Genomic DNA, 17,983 nt, shown 5'->3' with positions numbered 1-17,983 from the left:
ACTTTTATTTGCCACATTGAGATAAATTATTTTTAATAATTTAATAATTATAATTAATTATTAGTATAAATGATTATGATATAAAAACATAGTATGAATAACTTTATTAGGAAAATACTATGAATAACATTATTTGCATTTCTTAATTTATAACGCTTTGAATCGATTCTTTATTACTTAGAATCGATTATATTAACTTAGCAAAATTAAGAGTGGAATTATATGAATATAGAGGGGTAGATCAAACTTTTTAACTTCAAGCTTTCCAAATCTCATCTTCTTCACGGGTGATTCAAAAGTAGACAATTTCTAGGTAGCGGGACGTCATTTTGTTTTTAAATGAATGAAACGAAATATTTTTTGGAATGATGTTTGAACGTCGAATTCGACGGGCATTCGACGTTCATACAAGAAGGTGGAGTGTTTCAGTTACTAAGCATAATTACACAATGTACGTCATCAGTTCATCTATAAATATAGTTTGCATTTCACATAATTCCTGCCTCCTGTTTCCGTATTTGACATATTATATTCATGTTTTTTTATCTCCTTTGCATTTTCTTTTCCATAGATATCTAAACATGTATGTTCTTTAAATTGCAATTTGCTCGCATGAATGGCAAAGTGCCTCATTCATGTCTCAGTTCATATGAAGGTGACCTTTGATATTCAGGTGAACAAAATGCTTTTTACAGTAAAGAAATGATTAAGTTATCTTCCTAAAAGGAAAGTGCTTGGGAAAAAGAAATATAGTTCACAATTTGTTTAATGCTGAAACAATTTTATGATCTAAAATAATTATATAAAGATGTTCAACTTCAACATTGAACTGTGTATGAATCGTTTTTTAAATTGCCTTGGAGTTGTCTTCTACCATTAGATTTCAGAGCTATTTGATTTCTTATGGTGGAAACAACTCCAAGACAAATTAAATTTATAAATTTGACGTCGAATGTTGAGTGCATTGGATGCGAAAGACTGCTCAAAGACATGTCTACGTTTAGTTAGCAAGGAGTTCAAAAGAATCCAAAGAGATATTTTACTTATGCAGTGAATGATGATTGAACGTCGTATGTGGAGGGCATTGACGTTCAGAAAGTTAATGTAAAATATTTGTGATCGAGGACATCCTATATCATATTCATCATAGAAATATCTACGTTTAGTCAGCAAGGAGTTCTTAAGAATCCAAAGAGATTTTTTACTTTTTAAGTGAATGATGTTTTAACGTCAAATTGTGAGGGTCTTCGAGGTTCAGGATATTGATGCCAATTATTTGTGCTCGAGGACGTCCTATATCATTATTCATCATGGTAATGTCTACGTTTAGTCAGCAAGGAGTCTTAAGAATCCAAAGAGATTTTTTACTTTTTCGTTGAAGTTTGAACGTCGACTTTGCGGGGCTTGGACATGTAGGATATTAATAATGTGTAATTCTTTTAAAATGATTAAATTTTGCTACGCGGATCATCTAATTTTTAGTATTGTTTTCTTTTTAATTTTTAATCATTCAATGACACGTCCGACTCTAGAGCATTGGGACATTAATGGTGTGCATTTTCCAACGATATTTTTAACGTCTTTTGTTGGGGGTCGGACGTCAATTGGTTCTTATGGTTGAAAGAAATGAAATATAAATTAAATTTATACGATTGACGTCCAATATGGACTGCAAACGATGCAAAAGTCTGGAGATTGGGTCAGATATTTGTGATCAATGACGTCCTATATCATTATTTATCATAGAATGTCTTCGATAAGTCAGTAAGGAGATAATATCGAATCCAAAGAGATTTTTTATTTTTTCATTGAGTGATGTTTGAACGTCGTTTTATGCGGGGCTTCGACGTTCAGAAAGTTAATGTCAATTATTTGTGCCTGAGGACGTCCTATATCATTATTCATCATAGTAATGTCTACGTTTAGTCATCAAGGAGTCTTAAGAATCCAAAGAGATCTTTTACTTTTTCAATGATGTTTGAACGTCGAATTGTGCGGGGCTTTGACGTGCAGGGTATTACTCATGTGTAATGCTTTTAAAATGATTTAATTTTGCTACGCAGATCATCTAATTTTAAGTATTTTTTTCTTTTTAATTTTTAATCATTCAATGGCACGTCCTATATCATTATTTATCGTAGAATATTTTCGATTAGTCAGTAAGGAGATAATATTGAATCCAAAGAGATTTTTTACTTTTTTTAGTGAATGATGTTTGAACGTCCAATAATACGGGGCTTTGACGTGCATACAATTTGGCAGTTGTTAGTCATAGTTACACGATGTACTGCGTTTATAATGATTTAAATTTCGTCAGCGGATCATCTAATTTTTAATATTTTTTACATTTAATTTTTAATCATTCAATAGCACGTCCGACTCTGTGGAGTACTGAGATCATGTTTCCAACGATGTTTTTCACGTCTTTGGTTGGGGGCTTGACGTCAATTAGTTCTTAGTTGAATCAAAAGAGATGTATTACTTTCCACTTAACGATGTTTGAACGTCCTCATTTCATCTATAAATATATATTAAATTTTGTGTAATCCCTACCATCCTGTTTCTCTGTTGAACATATTCGGATTCATGGTTTTTATATCCTTTGCGTTTTATTTTGCTTAGATTTCGAAGCATTTTTGTTCCTCAAATTCCAATCTGCTCACTTGAATTTCAAAGTGCCGCATTCAAGTCTTAGTTCATATGAAGGTGGCCTTTGAAATTCAAGTCAACAAAATGCTTTTTAGAGTACAGAAATGATTAAGTTATCTTACTAAAAGGGAAACGCTTAGGAAAAAGAATAATGGTTCACAATATGTTTAATGCTGAAACAATTTTATGATCTAAAATAATTATATAAAAAAGATGTTCAACTTCATCATTCAACAATGTATGAATCGTTTTTTAAATTGTCTTGGAGTTGTCTTCTACCATTAGATTTCAGAGCTATATGAGTTCCTATGGTGGAAACAACTCCGAGGCAATTCAAATTTATGAAGTTGACGTCGAATATTAGGTGCTAGGACGCAAAGGTCTGGGTATTGACATCTACTATTTGGGATCATCGACGTCCTATAATTAGGAGGATTTCAAAAGGAAATCTCCTCTTACAAAACACTTAATCTAAAATGAAGACCAAAGATGTTGGAAGACATTACAACCAAAACTAGGAAGTAAAAAAAAACAAAGGAAAAAGATAAACTTGAATTTGGTTGCGGAAGTAATGTAGGATAGGTTTTGAAAGGGTCTACTTGAAATTCATCAGTTTTAACTTTTTTTCTGTTTTTTCCCCTATGCATTCACGGTTAAGAAAGAAATGTCTTCATTTAGTAAAGGAAAAGAAGGAAAACACAAGAAAAAAGTTAACATGAATTTGATTACCGAAGTTATGTAGGATAGGTTTTCAAAGGGTCTACTTGAAATTCGTAAGTGTTAACCTTTTCCTCTGTTTTAGCCTTTGCCCTCATGGTTAACAAAGAAATGTCTTTGTTTAGTGAAGGAAAAGAACTGAAACAGTTGAAAAAAGTTAACATGAATTTGATTACCGAAGTTATGTAGGATAGGTTTTCAAAGGTTTCGTATGTGTTAAGATTTTCCACTGTTTTAGCCCTTTGCCTTCATGGTTAACAAAGAAATGTGTTCGTTTAGTGAAGGAAAAGAATTAAAACAGTTGAAAAAATTTAACATGAATTTGATTACCGAAGTTATGTAGGATAGGTTTTCAAATGGTCTACTTATTTACAGACGTGAAGGGCATTGGATTGGTTGGGACTATTAAGTGTGTGAACAAAATGTTACGTCAAATTCAACTGGTATATATGACGTTTTAATCTTCATCCAAAAGCCAAAATTTGGTCCATTTTTTATTACTTTTTCTTTTTCCTATTAAACTCTCACTTTAACATCCAAGCTTTGTAGATCTTCGACATTTTTTTCGTCAGAAGCAGAAGATATTTTTTTACTTTTTTAATGAATTTATTTACAACAATACCACCGGTTATTATTTATGTTGCCTGTTATTTTATTGACGTTGAACGCGTGACGTTGTGCACCCTTATATACACTGAATTTGAAAATCTTATGTACACTGTGTTGTTCCTATATTGGTAAACCTTAATACTGAGGAAAATCATCTGGTATCCAAATTCAAATGGCTTCTTCATCACATCCTTCAACAAACAGAGGAAAGGCTATTGTGGCTACAAGAAATGCTTATCTCTCCGGGTGGGTTAGTGATGAGGAGACTCGTCTAGAGTTTTTGAGGTGGACGAAGTTTAAACATATTCTTCCTCACAAATATCTGAACCTCGACTTATTTGAAAAGAAGGGATTTCACTTCCAGGAATGGATTGAAACTCAAGGTCTCTCTACACTTGTCCAGATGAAGGGTGATTGGTACCCTGACTTAGTAAGGGTCTTCTACAACAATATGAGAAACATAGATGGTGTCCTTCATTATCGAGTAAAAGGAGTAAATGTTCACATTGACAATGATGTCTGGTTTCAACTTGTTGGATTAAAAGCCCAAGGGTTATTCTTTCACTTACAGTACTCAGAAACAACCAGATGACTGAAGAAAAAGGACGTGTACAGTAACTGGTTAAGGTTTCCTGGGAGATACACAATTGAAAGATTATATGTGCATGATGGATTGAATAAAGAAGAAAAGATAACAATACACATTCTTGCCTGGGTGATTTTACCTGCTAGACCTGTACAAGACAGAATGACAACTAAAGATGTTTTTCTGTTGTATGCCATACAGAATTATGTTCCTCCAATTAGGTGGAAGTAATAAAAGATCATATGATTGATGCAAGAACCAAACATGCACGACATCTACCATATGTTATGTTTATCAGCAAAATCCTGACCCTTCAATGTGTGGATGTTAGTGGTGAAAATAAATGCTCTTGTAACTACTCAAATGTGATAAATCGAAACACCTTGAATTCCATTGGCCTTGTGAAGACCACAAAGGGATGGTGCTTCAAGGATGAAGAGAATATGGTTCAAAGTTCTGGAAGCACGCCTGCACTAAATGAAGACCGCATCAACTTCGTCCCTGAAACCAATTTTGAAAGATTTGTTGTTGAAAAACTCAGGAGACTCGAATAAAAGATAGACGCTCTGCATGAGAAAAAGAATAAAAATGATTCTCCAACTGAAGATTCAAGTGAAGAGTCTAGTGAGGAGGATTCAATGGAAATATTCTGAATGAGAATAGAGGCTTAGAATTTTAGTATGGAGTCGGTCTTTTAAAACCAAATCCAAATCTTTTAAAACATCGACGGTCTTAAGAATCGACGTAATAAAACTTGAATTCATTTTAAAAAGAATTATAATAACATTAAACAAAGAAAAATATGAAAATATAACCACGAAAAGTATATATTAAATTTTCAAACAGAGTTCAAACATACAAAAATATTCCAAAATATATTAAAATATTACATTAATTTCAGAAAAATAAACTAAAATGGACTCTTCTTCCTAATTTGAGACAGATGTCTCCATAGTATCTTCTGTTTGTGTCGTCTTCATCATTAGATTCACTTGCTGAGGAAGTTATGAGAGCATTGTCTTCATCTGATTTCTTATGAATCATGATCATAGATTTTTCAACTTTTGAAATTCTTGTTGAAAGCCTTTGAAATTGAAATTTTTCAACTTTTTCTTCTTGTTGGTCCATTGGTTGAGTTCATAATTTCTTTCATGAGACATGAAGCCTTCTGCGTTGAGACCAGTAAAAGATAGTCATATCTCGTCATCAATTTTAATATCGACACCTTCAACCGAGAGCATATAACACCATCAAACCTTCAAATTGTGGTAGAAGACCTGTTTGGACATTTGGACTAGCATTTCTTAGAAGGTGTGCAGCCTTCTTTCCACGCCGTGAAGATGAAGAAGCCAACTGAGAAATGGATTTAGACATTTACAGGAAGGGTTTAAGAATTTTGTTTCTGACAATGATACATGATAGATTTAATCAAACTATATGATGGTTTATTTACCTGCAGAAGTATTCATTTTTAAACCTTGAAGTTTATTAACTTTTAATTTCCCTGTTAAAGTATGTCGTCCAATTCGATTTCTATTCGATGTTCTATATCTTTTACTTGAACAAGAAACTACATTAAAAAATTGTCAACTGCATAATAAAACGTCGTACCCGTTAGAAATTCGTCGGCCATCAAGACAGTCCTTATATTGTCAGAGTTCAACTTTAACCGCATATGATTAAATCACTTATATAACGTCAACTGAAGAAACATCTGACGTTTAATTTAAAATAAAAAATAAAGAAATAGTGGTTTGCTTCCAACAGTATTACTCCTACCCACATTTGACGTCAACCATGACAAATATTCGACGTTTTATATTCCAGCATGAAGCCAAAGAGAGAATCCCTTTTTTATTCTTTATTTCTTTTTTCTTATAAATCAAACAGTACGTCAACTTTTTATGGTGGACGTTCAAAACAATACCAAACATCGAACAAGTTGGGGTTGGACGTTTAAAACAGTACATCATTAAGGAAGCAACTGACGTCCAATACAAAATAAATAAATACTGAATATTGATTTAATTAATATGACGTCAATCGTAACAAAAGAACGATGTTGTATATTACAGCTAGCAGTTATTTGTTTATTTTTCATTTATATCATCCCATAAAATGTAGTTTTATACTGACTTAAACGTTTTGTTATTTAGTTCCTTTTTTATTAATTTTTCTTTTTCTTTTAAACCAACCACAGAACGTCGAATTCTTCTTCGCATTGGACGTTGTATTTTCCATAAATTATGTTTTTAATCTTTTCTTCTAAACCAAACGAAAAAACATATTTCTACAAGTGGCTTAGACGTTTTATTAAGTGGATATGAAGTCAAATTATGTGGGGATTTGGCTTTGACGTGCCGTACTCGCATATAACGTCAAAGTTCAACGTCCCATAAAAGAACAAACAACTACTCCAATGCCTTTCACGTCGAAGACCCCTATAGTTTGACGTTCTATGGGAATTTAAGAGCCCAAGGAATCGGACGTTTATTGTTGGATTAAAAGAAAAAAGAATTAAATCAAAAAGACACTTTGGAAGTCTGAAGAAATTGACGTCAACCTCTTCGTTTCTAGCAGCAAACTACATTTTTCCATATATCATTTAAGTAGATTGTCTTTTATTATTGAAGCCCATATCAGGCCCATATTAGGCCTTTCGCAACAATAATTATTATTGAAGCCAAAGGTCACCCCACATCAGGCCTTTCCCAACAGTCATTCTTTTTTTCTATAAATACAATCTCGGAGCCTTAGATAACTTGTACATATCCATTTATAAAATTTCTGCTATGAACTCCATCTGTTAATTTTTTTTCTTAGTGTTTTCTGTTATCTCCTTCAAGGACACAAAAAAGCTTGAAGGAGTATAGAAAACCAAAGGAAAATGTTGATAGATTTGGAATTCATATCCTTTCAAAACGCTACTCCTACTTCACTAAACTACAGAACTTCCGTAAACAAATTCATGTTAACTTTTTCCATTAGTTCGTTGTAAATTCCTCTACTAAGCGAAGAAATTTCTTTGTTAACGATGAAGGCATGACAGCAAACCAGAGGAAAATGTTAACACTTATGAATTTAAAACAGACTCTGTTCAAAAAAATCCTTCTACATTTTAATAAAGAAAAAGGTTGAAAGATTTGAATTTTGCAACCTTTTAAAACGCTACAACCTCCATTCAAAAAAATCCTTCTACATTTTAACAATCCTGCAAATCTTTTCGTGGTTTGATTTTCATTTTTTCGTTTGTTTAGTGTTATGATGTTTTTCCTTTGTTTCGTTTCCATTTATAAACGTAATAATGTCAATATTGGACGTTTATCTCTTCGTTTTAACGTAGCATTTATTATGCCCTGCCAAAGCTCTTTTTTCCATATACCTGGACGTCTAGTGATGTCAGTATAGGACGTGGATCTCTTCGTTTCTAACACAAAATTTATCAAGCCCAACAAACTGAGTTTTCTCATATAAAGTTGGACGTTCTATTTGACTTTAAAAAGGATAAATAAAAAAGGGAGAGACCTTTGGGTTTTGGTTAACGAATAATACTTCACATCCCCTAGAAATTGGACCTTTATAGTTGGTTTAAAGGAAAAAGAAATAAAAAGGGAGTAATGTGCTTGACAATAATACGTCAAAGCCTGAAGAATGACGTTAACCTCTTCGTTTCTTAACTTTTCTATTAATTTTACGTCGAGTAGCTTTACCAATCGACGTACTATTGGTGTTCTAAAAGAATAAAAACACAAAAAGAGTGCAAGGGTATATTCAATGTAATGATGTAACATTAAAAATTTCAATTACAATCATATAAGTGATTTAATCATATGTCGTTAAAGTTGAACTCTGACAATATAAGGATTGTATTGATGGGCGACGAATTTCTAAGGGGTACGACATTTTATTATGCGTAATAATCGTATGTTTAGTGTTATTATGTTTTTCCTTTGCTTCGTTTCCATTTTTAAACGTAATAATGTCAATATTGGACGTTTATCTCTTCGTTTTAACTTAGCATTTATTATGCCCTTCCAATGCTCTATTCCCATATACCTGGACGTCTAGTGGTGTTAGTATAGGATGTGGATCTCTTCGTTTCTAACACAAAATTTATCAAGCCCAACAAACTGAGTTTTCCCATATAAAGTTGGACGTTCTATTTGAATTTAAAAAGGATAAATAAAAAAAAGGGAGAGACCTTTGGGTTTTGGTTAACGAATAATACGTCACATGCCCAAGAAATTAGACCTTTATAGTTGGTTTAAAGGAAAAACACTACAAGAAAAATCGTTATTATCTACCGCCAAAATTCGTATAAAACCACAAAAATCCGTATATAAAATAGTATTACATACAAGCTATATATGGAAAAAAATCCGTATATAAAATGATCGTAGCTACTATTATATATGGATTTTTCCGTATATAATTACATACGGAAAAATCCATATATAATTATATACGGAAAAATCCATATATAAAATCCGTATATAATTATATACAGACAAATCCGTATGTAACATTGTTTATAGAAAAAATTGTTTTATTTAACACCTGCACATACATTAATTACAAACTTGTAATATACATACAACCAACCACCACAATAACTTTTATTTAACACCATATCAAACATTTCACACTAAAAATAGATATATATTACTTAAAAATCATTATCAAATAAGTTTACAAAATGTCTAATATTCATAAATAGATTGTGCAGTTCCTAAGATCTCAAACAATATAAATTCTACAATTCATAAAATGTCAAACAACATAGACTGACAAGTCTATAATTTCCTAATAATCACTACGAATTTTGTTCATCTTGGATTGACATTGTCGTTGCACTCCATCACCGTGATAACAACTTCACGTTGTTTTTTCCCTTCTCCTTATTAGATTGTGCCTAGAGTGGAGGAGGTGGATTAGGACCATTAGATGCCATATACTGACAAAATCAAATGCAATTGGATGGTCATACATAAAGTTGACAGACTCTATTAAACAATTAAGAAGATCAAAACCAAGAACTTTAAGAAGAATTTAATAAAATTCATAACATTATAGGTATTTTACATTATGTTAGGATAAGAAGAATGAAAACAAGATTGATGCACAGGTGACCCAATCTACCAGAATGTGATTTAAATGTTGTTGGAGACCCTTCTATACAGGGATATGTAAATAAATATAATTGCGATCTGCACAAAAAAAAACAATTATAATAGTATATCATAAAAGTAGGCATCAATCATATTAAAAAGTCGGGCGACTACGTAAATTCATTACTATTTTTTATTGAAAAGCTGATGCGGGTTTATACTAGAATACTACTCTACTTTTTAATTAAGTTACATTCAACAAAACTTTATTAAATATGTTTATAATTTAAATGATTAAAATTTGATTCTTTATTTTTCCCTTTTTTATAAAATTAAAAAATACTATTTTTTAATTTCTAACATTGTATGATGCTATTTAATAAATTATGCATTAAAATAAAAGTCAAATCATCATTTCAAGTAATACATAAAAGTATCGTGATATAAAATCAACATATAATACTTCGAAAACAAAAGAAAAGTTGTGAAAATAAAAGCAGTAATTTAATAAGTATTAATAATTAATAGAAATTTAATCCAACCATGCGTAACTTGGATAAAGATGCAGGAGCAATGAAAAATCTTATTCTCTAGTTTTTATTTCATTTCATTACAAGTATATTACAAGATATGAACTGAAATTAGTCATGAAACAATATCAGATGCAAACATTAATGCAATCATAACTAATAAGTGGTTATAATAAAAAACTTAACAGGACCATTAAGCATTGATGCAAACAGAGCAACCCAATTATCAGATGATTCATGCACTTACAATATTCAAAAGCAACCAGAAAAAGCATAAATTAAATTTAAAGTAATATTCAAAAGGTTTATTCTTGAAATTTTTCACTACTAACAAGAGAATATGGTCTTAGAAATCCTCTGACAGCACCAATTGCTTGAAATACCTGATAGAGCAACTAGATCAATTAGGGTTAGTCCATGTGATGCAAACATTTGGTTCATTTAAACGGCCCTTTTATCCTACGCAAGATATGAACGGGATGAAGCTATTAGAAATAACATTAACAACAACCTTGAGTTTGAAGTAAGAAAAGTAATGCAAGAATTACAGCCATGGCCTAGAACTATTCAAAGAGATGATCTGTCAAAAATAACATGTAAGACAAGTCCATACCACATCATAGGAACCCAGTCTGATAACAGCTCTCCACAACCTGCAGCCAGTTGAAAAGTAAGGGATCCACTATCAGAACAATGTAATAACACATTCAAATATCAAGGAGGTCAGGCCAACTTAAACTAGCCTTTAGAATGCTTATGAGAAAGGGGTTACACCCTTGCATCACAGGGGATATTATACATACTTAAGGTAATTTAGAGGCTCTTCGTAAAACTTAGGAGGCTTAAATTCCAAGGACCGCTATCTGTAGAAATTCTCAAGCTCTTTCATAAATGTTTCACGGTCCAGAGGTGTGCCATACTCATCATACTCAGTCATTTGTGCATGAAAGCAAGATAAATAGAATGTACAAAAGAGAAATAACAAAAACTCTGCCATCTTACTGGAAGTTGGTACTCATAATCTCCACTAAGTTGTACATGATCAAGTTGTAGGAGTCTTAGTCTCTTCATTTTCTTGAAAGAACGAGCTTCCAAGAAATCTCTAATGCTAGAATGCAGTTTCAAGGACAATCCTTCGATAGTTCTTATCCCCTGTGATGAATATAGGAAAGATAAATAATTATTGATTATTGATGCTTAACGTTTAGTGTAACAAGTTAACAACACATGCATTACACTCAGAAAGAAAACACTTTCAAAAGAAGTTTCAAAATTATATAAATAATGTTCTTACAGTATTCTCTTTCACAACCTTAACTTATGCTTCATTCACTCTCAAACCAAAGAAAGTATGAAGGACCCATTTGTTTACCTGAAATCTTTGTCATCCCAACTAGTGATACCTGCAGTTGTGGTGAAAGCATGGCTCCAGCTGGACAACGCATCTTTCAGTTGTTCTTTTGAATAGCATTTGTGTGCAATTTCTTCCAAACCCTGAGAATCCAGGAATACTCCAAAAACGGAGAGGATTCGACGCGAAGAACCCTAAAACCCTAGGTTGACGAAGGAAACCTAAAATGGATCGATTAATCGGTGCAAATCCAAGATTGATCGGTGTAAATGATGCTAATCGAAGAATCAATCGGTGGAAAGGCTTTTAATCGATAGAAAAGAGGATTTAATCGGTTGAAAATGAAGAAAATGGTGAAAAGAGGTTGGGGCCCTAACTAGAGATGTAAATCGACTAATGAATCGGTAGAACAAACGTTCGATGGTTGCAAAGGCTATGGAAAAGATAAATATGAAAGAAGAAGAAGATTGTGTGAAGAAAAATGGTTTGTGAATGAGGAGCTCTCGAGTGGAAAGAGGAAACTCGAGGAAGATGAAATGTGAAAGATGAGAGCAAACCTGAAAGGAAGATAGTGTTCAAGACGAAGGAGAAAAGCCACACACACGCACTGATGAAAACGAAGAAAAAGCTCGAAGGAGGGCCCAAGAAGTTCACGTCGAATTGAAGGAGAAGCATGAAGAGGAGTGAAGATGGGGAAGAAGCTTAGAGAAAAGTGAAGAAGGTTAAGGAAAGAGGGTTCGAGGAAAAAGGGTTTGAGGAAAGAGGCTGAAACTTTGATTTTTGTTTTAAATAATGATTTTCCAAATCGGTATATAATATTGGTAGATAAAATTTGTTTTTAGTTATATACGAATTACAAAAATTACATACGAATTTTATCTTTCGAAAATCTTTCGGACATCACGAGCTAAAATTATATACGGATTTTATATACAGATATTTGGTAGATAAAAATCCGTATATAATATTCGTATATAATTTATTTTTCAAAATCCGTATATAAAATCCGTATGTAATATTTGAATTACATACGGATTACAATCCGTATATAAATATTTGTATGTAGATGTAATATTTCTTTTAGTGAAAGAAATAAAAAGGGAGTAATGTGCCTAACAATAATACGTCAAAGTCTGAAGAATGACGTTAACCTCTTCGTTTCTTAACTTTTCTATTAATATTACGTCGAGTAGCTTTACCAATCGACGTACTATTGGTGTTCTAAAAGAATAAAAACACAAAAAGAGTGCAAGGGTATATTCAATGTAATTATGTAACATTAAAAATTTCAATTACAATCATATAAGTGATTTAATCATATGTCGTTAAAGTTGAACTCTGACAATATAAGGATTGTATTGATGGGCGACGAATTTCTAAGGGGTACGACGTTTTATTATGCGTAATAATCGTATGTTTAGTGTTATTATGTTTTTCCTTTGCTTCGTTTCCATTTTTAAACGTAATAAAGTCAAGGTTTAATCCTTTTCTACATCCCTATTTATGTACGAATGTCTCAATTGGGTCCTCGTTTTTTAAAGAGTATCAAAATGGTCCCTAATTTTGAAAATTGATATCAATTGAGTCCTTTCCGTTAAGTTGGCTGGACGGCGTTAAAAAAAATTGATGAGTGGATGCTGAGATGACGAGCGAACGCTCGTCCACCAGCGAACGAACGCTCGTCCACCAGAGAACGAACGCTCGTCGACCTCTTACTGTTGGACGACCGTTCGTTCCACACTGGACGACCGTTCGTTCGGTGGTCGACGAGCGTTCGTTCGCTGATGGACGAGCGTTCGTTCGCTGGTGGACGAGCGTTCGTTCGTCATCTTAGCATCCACTCATCAATTTTTTTAACGCCGTCCAGCCAACTTAACGGAAAGGACTCAATTGATATCAATTTTCAAAATTAAGGACCATTTTGATACACTTTAGAAAACGAGGACCCAATTGAGACATTCGTACATAAATAGGGATGTAGAAAAGGATTAAACCTAATGTCAATATTGGACGTTTATCTTTTCGTTTTAACGTAGCATTTATTATGCCCTGCCAACGCTCTTTTCCCATATACCTGGACGTCTAATGGTGTCAGTATAGGACATGGATCTCTTCGTTTCTAACACAACATTTATTAAGCCCAACAAACTAAGTTTTCCCATATAAAGTTGAACGTTCTATTTGAATTTAAAAAGGATAAATAAAAAAGGGAGAGACCTTTGGGTTTTGGTTAACGAATAATACGTCACATGCCTGAGAAATTGGACGTTTATTGTTGGTTTAAAGGAAAAAAATAGAAAGGGAGTAATGTGTCTGACAATAATACTTCGAAGTCAGAAGAATGACGTTAACCTCTTCGTTTCTTAACTTTTCTATTAATATTACGTTGAGTAGCTTTACTAATCGACGTACTATTGGTGTTCTAAAAGAATAAAAAAACAAAAAAAGTGCAAGGGTATATTCAATGTAATGATGTAACATTAAAAACTTCAATTACAATCATGTGATTCTAAGGTCATTGTTTGACGTCATTCTATGCCTTATTTAACGTGAATACATTTTAGCTTATGTCAATATGCTCCTTGTTTGACGTTAATACATTTAGACGGCGCACGATTTTTGGAAAAGACGTGGGATGATTCAATTTATTTACAAAAATGTCACCGGTCATTTTTAACGTTGAATATTGAGTACTTCGACGTTGACCGTGTGACGTTATACGTTGTTTTTGTACTAATGATATGGCTGCATTAAAACACCGCGAATGTGAGGCAGTAGTTACGCGCACTTAATGTTGATCATCTTCCTCGCATTTTTTCTCTACATGTTTCACTTTTGAGGTTCATTTTCTCACTTTTGCACCGTTGTAAATTAATTTTACTCTAATTACATCACTCTTTGATGAATTATCTTTCATTTGAACCGATTAAAATGCGTTTTCGTTAGGTTTTGGAGCAGTTTTGCTTGTGTCCTTGGGCGGCGTTCTTGGGTGGCGATTTCTTGCATTTTGCACTCCTCTCCTCTACGTTTTTAAAACCATCCAATACAAAAAAGAAGTACAATACATTCTCTTCAACTAAAATATAAAGTTGTAAACTCGAATCACCATGAGTCAGGAGCAACTCGAGATGTTATAGATGCAATCAAATACGGCAACGTTTTAGACGTCTGATCTATAGTGTCAGACGTCTATATAGACGTCAGACCTGTATGGATCGGATGTCTATATCATTAACGTCACCCGTATAGACATCGGACAGAGATCAGACGTTAAAAGCCCAAAATAACAAATGTCTAAATCCCTTTCTGAACTAGTGTCGCTGCATCGTCATTATCTGTCTTGTCATCGTCTTCTTCTTCATCTTCCACCACATTGGGAATATCCCTAAATTGATCAAGTTGCTCCTTTTTTACTTTGGTGGTACTCTGTAAAAAAATCTCTCGCTAGAGCTCCTTTTTTTTCCCGTTTCCCAACAGAGAGCTGAGAAAAGTACTCAGCTTTCCCCCTAGAGAGATGGGTTGCTTCACTTTCTTCAGATAGTTGTACATCTTCACAACTAGCCCAATTCGACAAACAATGGTTGTAATTCGAGCCCTAGCCTACAAACGAACACAAAATCCCAACCCAAGATCAAAACAGAGACCTAAGATTTCCTAATTTCAGAAACCAATTTGATAGAACACAGAACACTTTCCCTTCTGCTCCGGAACTGGACCACCATAAAAGAACCCAGAATGGCGCCGCTACGATTCGCGAGTTCGTCCTCCTCAATTAATGCAACCAAAAAGAAAATCGTGCCTCCTTGATTCAATCTTCTCCACCCCAACTTGCACACAGAATCACAGAAACAATGTTTGCTCCATCATTCATCTTCTTCACCAGGAACCTCAAAGCGTAAAAACCAAACTCAAAAATCGCAAATCCTTTCATGGTGCCTACCTCCATTGACGCGAACGAGTTCTTTTCTTCCTCGCAAGCACAACCATGAGCTTCAATGGCGAACTCCTTAAGTTGTCATCCATGGTCAAGAGTTGCACGCCTTCATCCTCTCCACAACGACGCAGGAGTAAGAAGGCAGAATGTTTTTTCCCTTTCCCCCATCTGCAGAACCCTATTTTTGGAACCAGGAGGAATTTGTGGAAACGAAGAAGAGTTCTTGAAAAGACAAAGGAGATGGAACCCTTGTGGAGGCAGGGCAGCTACAACCCTCATTGTGTCGCGTCATCGTCGTTCTTTCATCATGTCCTTGTCGCGCCCTCACCACATCCTAGCCGCGTCGTCGCCGTTCTTTCGTCGTCATTGTAGTGCCATCGATGATCCTCCCAGTTTGTCTGCGAGAAAAGAAGAAGAAAGAAGCTTGAAGCAGTGAGAAAGGGGAAAGAAGATAGGTGCGAGAAAAGAAGAAGAAAGAAGCTTGAAGCAGTGAGAAATGGGGAAGAAGAAAGGTGTCCCCTAGGAACCCTCTCGCGTGAGACAAAGAAAAGGGGAAGACTTGGGATACATTGAAATTACGCAAGCTTTTATGCCTCGGGTCACACTCTCAACCAAGGCACTAAGTATCTTTTATGCCTCAGGTCACCTCTCAACCGAGGCACTAAGTCTCTTCTAGATAAGTCATCAGATGAAAAGTCTAACTTGCAGAAAAGTAGGTGAATTTTGCAGGTTATTATGCCTTAATTGCTCTTATAACGAGGAAATAGACCATTTCTACTTCGGTTTTCAAAGAACCGAGGCATATAACTTTACTATTATTACAAAATGCTACCGCATTTTTATATGCTTCAGTTTTTATAAAACCGAAGCATATATGGCGCGTTAATATACAGTTGTTTTACTAGTGAACTATACAACATAAAGAAACTATTTCAACATGAATTTTGCTGAAATCAAATCCTTTCAAAATGAACATTGGATATGCTTCAAGTAATCATTAAAAACTTTAATATTGTATTTAAAACACCAAAACTACTTGTTTCCTATAATATTTAGTAAGTTGAATAGAAGAAAATGTTCAACATTCGCATGCCAAGCATAAAACAGAATGTCACCAAATACCTATAGCGACGAAGAAATGCTTCAAAACCAAAGGCCAATGGCAAAATGCAAGCCAATTCTCAAGCTCATTAGTTTTCCATCCCAAAACCTTTTACAGAATTTTGGCAAAAAGAGTCATTTCTTATACTTCAGCCTTGATTAATCAATTTTTTACGGAAGCAATTTTTTTCACTCATCACAAGGAAATGGCAATAAAATGTTAATGCCAGCACATGAAAAAAAAACTCTTTGAAACGAACATATTGGTTTCAAGCACTTAAAGTTAATTCAGATCCAAAAATCCCTTTACAACATCAATTACATCTCAGAGTAAATAACAGTAACAAAATATCAAACTAACAAGCTTAAAATACTGAATCAAGACGTTCCAAAGAAACAAATTCCCTTTGGGAATTTGATCGAACAACTGATGGGTATTCCGAATAGAGTTACAAATGCTATAAAAATTTACCAATATTGGTGGCCAAATCTTGATTGTAAGTAATACCTAGTTGATAAAATCAGGCATGAAGTTGCTTCGCAGGTCCTAAAGCCTTGACAGAAATACAAGACTCAAGCCTTGGTCTCCCTCAACCAGCACCAACACTCTCGCTACCAACGTTGGATTCACCCTTCTTTTGTTCCAGTCATTTGAATCAGCGCCGGCGCTAAAGCCATAGTATTTACGAAATTATTGTGATTTTTTACGAACTGTTCATTGAAAAAATTGTGAATATTGAACATAGAAAAGAAGCACCAAAAAGTGTGTTCGTATCTCGGTTTAAAGACTCTCTATTGGTAAAGTAAAACGGACTCAAGAACGCTCTATTGTGAACAAAGATCCATTATTCTCACAACTCTCTCTCTCTCTCACCGCCGCCATGGACGATCCACCGTTACAAAACATCGCGATTTCTGGCCCCACACTTGCCTCCCTCATCCAACGCTTCTCCACTTCCCCCTCCGCCATCCACGACCTCCTCTTTGGCCACGTCACCCACCTTCCCACCACACCCTCCGACAACTCTTCCTCTGTCGTTCCCACCCTCCTTGCCACCATCAACGGCTTCCTCTACTCCCCCTCCTTCCATGAATCCTCTGACTGTGTCATCCCCTCCCCCCTCCACCCTCACTCCTCCGTCCTTGGGTGGTTCTCCGCTTGTCGCCAATCCGCCCTCCGCCCCTCCATGCACGAGTTCTCCATCACCACCTCCCTTTCGTCTCTCTCTCAATTCTCTACCTTATTCGATAACTCAAACCCAATCCTAAAGTCAAATTCCCCTAAACAACCTTTTCTTCCCTCCCTGCGTCTTCCTCCTCCTAGCTTCCCCTCCCTTCGACAACGTGCCCTTATTTCACGTGCACACGCACGAGTACCACGCCTTCCAGTTCCGCACC

At 34.5% G+C, this 17,983-nt stretch overlaps 1 long non-coding RNA gene across 3 annotated transcripts; it reads right to left on the bottom strand.

Annotated features, from left to right (window-relative positions):
* Positions 1–9,201: 9,201 nt before the first annotated feature.
* Positions 9,202–11,216, bottom strand: LOC108338915 (uncharacterized). 3 transcript variants are annotated; one of them, XR_008248809.1, is made up of 4 exons: positions 11,202–11,216; positions 10,532–10,852; positions 9,644–9,768; positions 9,202–9,515 (listed from the first exon to the last, which is right to left on the bottom strand). It is a non-coding gene; the product is annotated as an uncharacterized LOC108338915 (long non-coding RNA). The 3 variants fall into 3 exon arrangements; XR_008248808.1 differs by lacking the exon at positions 11,202–11,216 and adding an exon at positions 11,003–11,192; XR_008248807.1 differs by lacking the exon at positions 11,202–11,216 and having other exon boundaries at positions 10,532–11,192.
* Positions 11,217–17,983: the final 6,767 nt, after the last annotated feature.

Source organism: Vigna angularis, chromosome 5, assembly GCF_016808095.1.
Source record: "Vigna angularis cultivar LongXiaoDou No.4 chromosome 5, ASM1680809v1, whole genome shotgun sequence".
In the NCBI taxonomy this organism is placed as follows: domain Eukaryota; kingdom Viridiplantae; phylum Streptophyta; class Magnoliopsida; order Fabales; family Fabaceae; genus Vigna; species Vigna angularis.
The sequence above is the reverse complement of the archived record's forward strand: the minus strand, read 5'-3'. Positions and strand labels throughout refer to the sequence as shown.